This window comes from Aethalodelphis obliquidens, unplaced genomic scaffold (assembly GCF_003676395.1).
Source record: "Aethalodelphis obliquidens isolate GAN/ISIS:26980383/991018 unplaced genomic scaffold, ASM367639v1 scaffold2, whole genome shotgun sequence".
NCBI classification, from domain to species: Eukaryota; Metazoa; Chordata; class Mammalia; order Artiodactyla; family Delphinidae; genus Aethalodelphis; species Aethalodelphis obliquidens.
The window spans coordinates 43438153-43444152 of record NW_020837946.1 but is presented as its reverse complement, the minus strand read 5'-3'; the positions used below and the strand labels follow the sequence as shown (position 1 = coordinate 43444152).

Below are 6000 nucleotides of genomic sequence, written 5' to 3'. Positions count from 1 at the left end.
GAAGCCAGCACTTGTTACACCAGGCAGCCCACCTAAGCAGTACAGAATGTCCCATCCAGCTTTAGCATTCCGTGATTATTACTGTTAAAAAATATATCAATTGTGTTATTTTGTACAGATTAATTATATAAGTTATTGCTTTTTTTTCCTCTTGCCTTTTTTTGTCTGTTAAAAGGATGTTGGAAAAAAAAAAGGGACCTTAAGGGCTTCCCTGGTGGTGCAGTGGTTGAGAGTCCGCCTGCCAATGCAGGGGACGCGGGTTCGTGCCCCGGTCTGGGAAGATCCCACAGCAGGAGAGGCCATAACAGTGAGAGGCCCGCGTACCACAAAAAAAAAAAAAAGGATGTTGGTAGGTAATTTTGCTAAACGGTGCTTTATCTGCTTAAAATTTCTTGTGTGGTATCTACCAACATTACTGACATTTTTAGTACCTATCAGTTATACTTCGAAAGCCTCTGATGCTGGTTGAAGTTTTAGTTGAGTCAAAACCCTCCTCAGGTGGGTTTACCATGGGTATTCCTAAAAGGAGGCAGCAACCTGTCTCAGGAAGACTGTGGTAAAGAACACAGCCGTTTCAGAGCTGCGGCCAGTGAGACAGGGGACTGGATGGGGAAACAAAAGTGTGCTCTATGGTGGTCAGGAGAGAAAAGGTACTTGCCGTAAGTGATTGTTGGTATGTGAAAATAAAATTATGCTGAAGTCCTCTAAATCTTGTGAATGCTAAAGACTCCATTGTATCCACAAAACAACTCTCTGGAAAGGAAACACGTGACCTGAAAATTTCCTGTTGTCTCGGACAAGGGCCTGGAGGGTGAGAAGAGAAAACAACACGTAACCAAAAGGGATGACATAAAGAATGCTCACATGGCAGTCACTGTTAAAATACACAGTTAAAACTTTCAGGATAGAAGGAACAAACTCATGGAGGCGTCCCATCCAGTAGTGGAGACTCTCAGGCTAAGGCCCAGCCACAATTCTAAAACCTTAGAATAAAGTCAACGGTCCCTCTGATTGTTTACAACAATGCTTCCTTTAGAACGTCTACTTGAGGAGTTGGGGTGGAGCAACGAATAAAAAAACCCTTTCTGAGCTTGCCTCACATCTAGCTTGAAAGTAGAATTTCTTTACTGGAACTGCTGATGTGTAAGGCTACCAGTTTATGTGGGTTTCAGTGGGCTTTTAGAGCTCAAGCATGTGTATAGTCCACTTGTTTGTGTGACAACGCTGCACATACACACACGCGCGTGCACACACACACACACACACACGCACCTGCCTCATTTATACCTCCAGGCTAGTGTTTCTCAGTCTCAGAACTATCGATATTTTGGGCCAGATAATTCTTTGCTGTGGGGCTGTCCTGTGCACTGTAGGATGTTCGGCAGCAGCCCTGGCCTCATCCGCCAGATGCCAGTGGCCCCTCCCTCCTCCCGCCGCCCCCCCCCACCAGATGTGACAACCAATAACGTCTCCAAACATTGCCAAGAGTCTCCTGGGGGACAAAATCTCCCTTAGTTGAAAATCACTGCTTTAGGCTGAGATGAGGATCTTTAGTGAAGGGGAAGAGAAGATTCCAAGAGAGTGAGGAAAGATTCAGATATTTATTCTTAAAGTTATTCTGTTTATGGAAAAGTTATTCAAAGATGCCTACAAGTGTTTTGAGGAACCTGATCTTATTCCAAGCAAGCCAGTATTACAAATACTATTTTAAACTGTAACTTATAACTGCTTTTCGACAGAATGTCTTACTGGATTCAAGCATCTGCCTTGAAGAATGCTATCGATTCAGTCACTGTTTCATCACTTGTGGCGCTGTGGCCTTCCCCATGGAAGAGCATCAAGTGGTGCTTTCCTTTCTTCCCCCAAACTTTGCAAATTACTTTGAAACACTGCCGAAAACACATTTTAGCAGAATAACTTATTTTTTACTGTGATTCTCTAAGAACCCACTGTGTCTACTAGCTAGGAGAGCAACCATCTTTATTCTTAACATAACTGAGACATAGTTATCTAGATCCATTTTACCATGTTGCCACACAGACTTAAAATATTTTGTTACCAGCAAAATTGTAATTTGCAGACAACACTGACCTTACTGAATAACCTTATGACCAAACCTCATTATCTTCAGAGAGACTAAAAATTAATATACCTTAATCTGAAGCTTCAGGATACACCCTTCTTCAGTGTTTACATCTTACCTTGTATTTTGCTCCTAAAGAATAGAAAACAACCACAAATGGTAAGGTTTTGTGTGTGTGTGTGTGTGTGTATGTATGTGTGTGTTTGTTGGCAGTAGCATTCCAGGCCCCTTCCTTCTATAATTTATTTCAACTATCACTTAATTGAACACTGACTGTGGACCAGGATTTGTACCAATTTTAAGCAGATTTTATTTTCACAGAAAAATCAGGTATATTTCTTTTAAAACTGTGCTGTAATTAATCTTTTCTCCATTATTTTGATATTAATGAAGATTACCACAAAAACTACTGGCTTTTCCAGCTGTAAATGTACGACAGAAATCAATGAATAGGGGAGAGGGACTCTACACAAGGTAGGCTGGGTTTTTATAAAGCCAAACATCTAGCTTTATAAGATTACACTATGTGGTGAAAATTCTGTTTCCTATTGTTTTACTACTTGTAGACAAGTAAACAAACAAAAAAATGCTCTTGGGCTAAATTTTTATTTTTGGCTAGATGGATGGCAGGCCCAGAAGAACATCACAGGTAAAACTCTTGAAACATCTGTTTCAGACAATTTCTGGAAAAAATATATACTTTCTGGCCCATAAATTATTCATCATATTTTTCCATATTTGCTACCGATTTACTAGTAATATGTTAAATGTAAGTAAATAGGAATAGCGTAAGTATTGCCAATACATTTAAGAGTTTTAATTTTAACTTTAATTCTTACTTGCTTTTAGATGCTATCTTCTGTGTTAGGTTCCGGCCCCTAATCTGGTGTCGATTTACTTGGCTGAGGAGTTATGTAAAATTATCCAATTGATATAGGCCAGGTGTTCACAGCTCTTTATGCATCAGGGACTACACTGAAAGCTTTCCAAGAGTAGGTGGCTGTGACCTATAGCAAGCATGACAAAGACAGCACCTGGGCCTATTTGCAGTGTCCCTTAGGCAAGTTTTCTCCACAAACTCACCAACCTCCTCCAAGCTCCCTGCCCCCCATCCTAGTCACATTCCCTCTCCCCAGTCACCTGAAAGAACTGTCTTTGACCCCCTCCTGCATTGAAATGGAGAGTTTGCAGCAGTACAATGGCCTCACGCTCTTCCACTTCCACTGCCGAGTGCCATCCGTGCTGCTTCTGCATCTGTCACCTCCTACATCTCTAGCTAGTCTGAGCGGTACAAAGCACCTAGAACCTCAGAAAATGACTTTCCGAAGTTTCCAACCTCAGCTCTATACGTCACAGAAAATAGTACGTTTGCCATCTTTAACGGTGTTATTTTTAAAACCTCTCTTGCTCTTCCTCTCATTCTTTTCTTTTTATGTTGTTTCTAATTCTTGTTTCTTGGTTATTCTTTTCAAGAAGGGAGAAGAAGTGGGTTGAAAACCAACTAGAAGATACTGGAGAAGGAAAGGAGACCCACTAGAGGAGGGTACAAGAGGAAGACGATCAGTATTAGTTTTGGAACAAGGCTGCTGCTTCTAGATAGAAATGATTTGTTTGGTGTAGGAGTGTGTAGCTGCAATCACGGAGCCACCAAGTGGTCAGAATCTTAACATTGTGCTTCCTAGCTCTGGCAGCCAGCTCTCCTGTCCTTCTGTCACTCACAGCTCTAGTGCCTTCATATGAAGGCTGCTCAGAAATGAGTTGAAGAAGTACAGGCAATTGTTATGGGTTGAAATATGTTGAAGTCCTAACCCCCAATATCTCAGAATACGACCTTATTTAGAAATAGGGTCACTGCAGATGTAATTAATTAAGATGAGCTCATACTGGATTAGGGTGGACCTGTAATCCAATATGACTGGCGTTCTTATTAAAAGGGGAAATTTGTGTATGAACACACACAGACACGAAGAATATCACATGAAGTTTGGAGTTTCGCTGTTCTAAGCCAAGGAGCTATCAGAAGCCAGAAGAGAGGCTTGGAACAATCCTTCCCTGTGCCTTTAGAGGAATTAAGGTCCTGCTCACACCTTGATCTCAGACTGCCAGTTTCAAGAACCATGAGACAATAGATTTTTGTTGTTTAAACCACTCAGTCTGTGGTAATTTGTTAAAAGACAGGCCAAGCAAACTAATACAACAATGTAGCAATGATGGAGCTGTCCTGCTCTTGACTAGAATCTCCCTGGAGGGGTGCAGCTTTGATGCGGCTAAGAAATGTGCACCATCCAATCCAAACACCTAGAATGGAACCCATGTGTATTGATAATAGACATATACATGTAAGGACACAAATGAAAACACACTGCAACAATTTCTAAGAAACTCCATGAAAATAATAATTGCTGAGGCTACTTGTTATGGTTATCATAACCAAATGATAAAAACCTGTGGTCACTCTTGGGCTTCTTAAATGTCAGCAGATCTGTATCTCTACCTACCAGGGCAATTCCAGGAGCTGAGCACTCCTGGTCACCTCCTTCTATAATTCGGCTCAACCAACATTTATTAATATGACTATGTAACAAGAATTCTAAGCAATGGCAGTTGAATAAAGCATCAGACACAATCCCAGTCCTTAGGCAGCTTATTGTATAGTAACTGATAAGGCAGATTTCTGGAAGAATCTTTCATCTATGAACCTATAGGGCATTCTGTCCATTTACACCCAGGAATGTTCAAGACTCTTAGTACAGGTGATGGGAACACAACTCAAGCTGGCTTAAACAAACACACAAATAAAACCCTGTGTTTTTTGAGGGTGAAAATATGACTTAGTCAGTGTATTAGTCAGGGTTCTCCAGAGAAACAGAATCAACAGAAGACAGAGGAAATGAGAGAGAAAAGGTAGGGGAAGGGTGGAGGAAGGGAAGGAGAGACAGACAGAGAGAAGAGATTTCTTTAAGGACTTTGCTCACGTGATTGTGAGGGTAATTTTTAGGGCAGGCTGGCAGGCTGGAAAATGAGGTAAAAGTTGATGTTGTCTTCAGTCTGAACTCTGCAGGGCAGCAGTCTGGAAACTCAAGCAGTGTTTCTATGTTGCAGTCTTGAGGAGAATTCCTTCTTGGGAAATCTATCTTTGTTCTTAAGGCTTTCAGCTGATTGGATGAGGCCTACCTACATTATGGAGGGTAGTCTGCTTTACCCAAAGTCTGGTGATTTAAATGTTAATCACATCTAAAAAATACATTCACATAAATGCCTAGACTGGTGTCTGACTAAACAACTGGGCACCGCAGCTTAGGCAAGTTGACACATAAAGTTAACCACCACAGGCAGAGTAGAATCCATGGAGTGCCCCAAAGTTACCAGGAACCCACCCCTCCCTGTCTTCCTTAGTGAAGGCTTTGGCTGGCTCATCTCCCAGTTCATGCCCTGCTGAATCAATCACTGTGGCTGAGGGAATGCAATGCCCTGACTAGGGTCGAGAATGGGGAGAGAGGCTGTTGTGTTTCAGAAGGGATGCTGAGAAGGCATCAGGAGCTGTTTAACTAGAAAGATCTCACCAACCAAAGGGTATGGGGTAGGGGAGTGTGGTTTTGAAGGAAAATGAAACATTCTGGGCAAATCCAGTCCTTGGGTACTTAAAGATGGGAAGGAGAAGGGAGAGAGAAGAGACCCTTTGGGAGACACGAAGTGTTCTTGCTGGAATGTCCTCTACGCTCCTGCCACTGGAGGTGGGCCGTTATATCAGTGGTCACACCACAGACCACATGCAACGAATAGCCTTATATCACATTAGCTTGATCTACACTACCTTTGAATCTCATGAAATCTTCCTTTGAGGAAAATTTAGTTTTTCTCATTGATTTAAAGTCAGTAATTTCTGTTCCTCTGAGCACAGAATTGCTTTTAATTAT

General features: G+C 41.8%; 1 long non-coding RNA gene across 1 annotated transcript in view; it reads right to left on the bottom strand.

Moving 5' to 3' along the window:
- Positions 1–293: 293 nt before the first annotated feature.
- Positions 294–6000, bottom strand: part of LOC113630382 (uncharacterized) — a 36848-nt gene continuing 31141 nt past the window's right edge. The window contains exon 3 of the long non-coding RNA XR_003436947.1: positions 294–804. This is a non-coding gene — a long non-coding RNA (uncharacterized LOC113630382). The remainder of the gene's footprint in view (positions 805–6000) is intronic.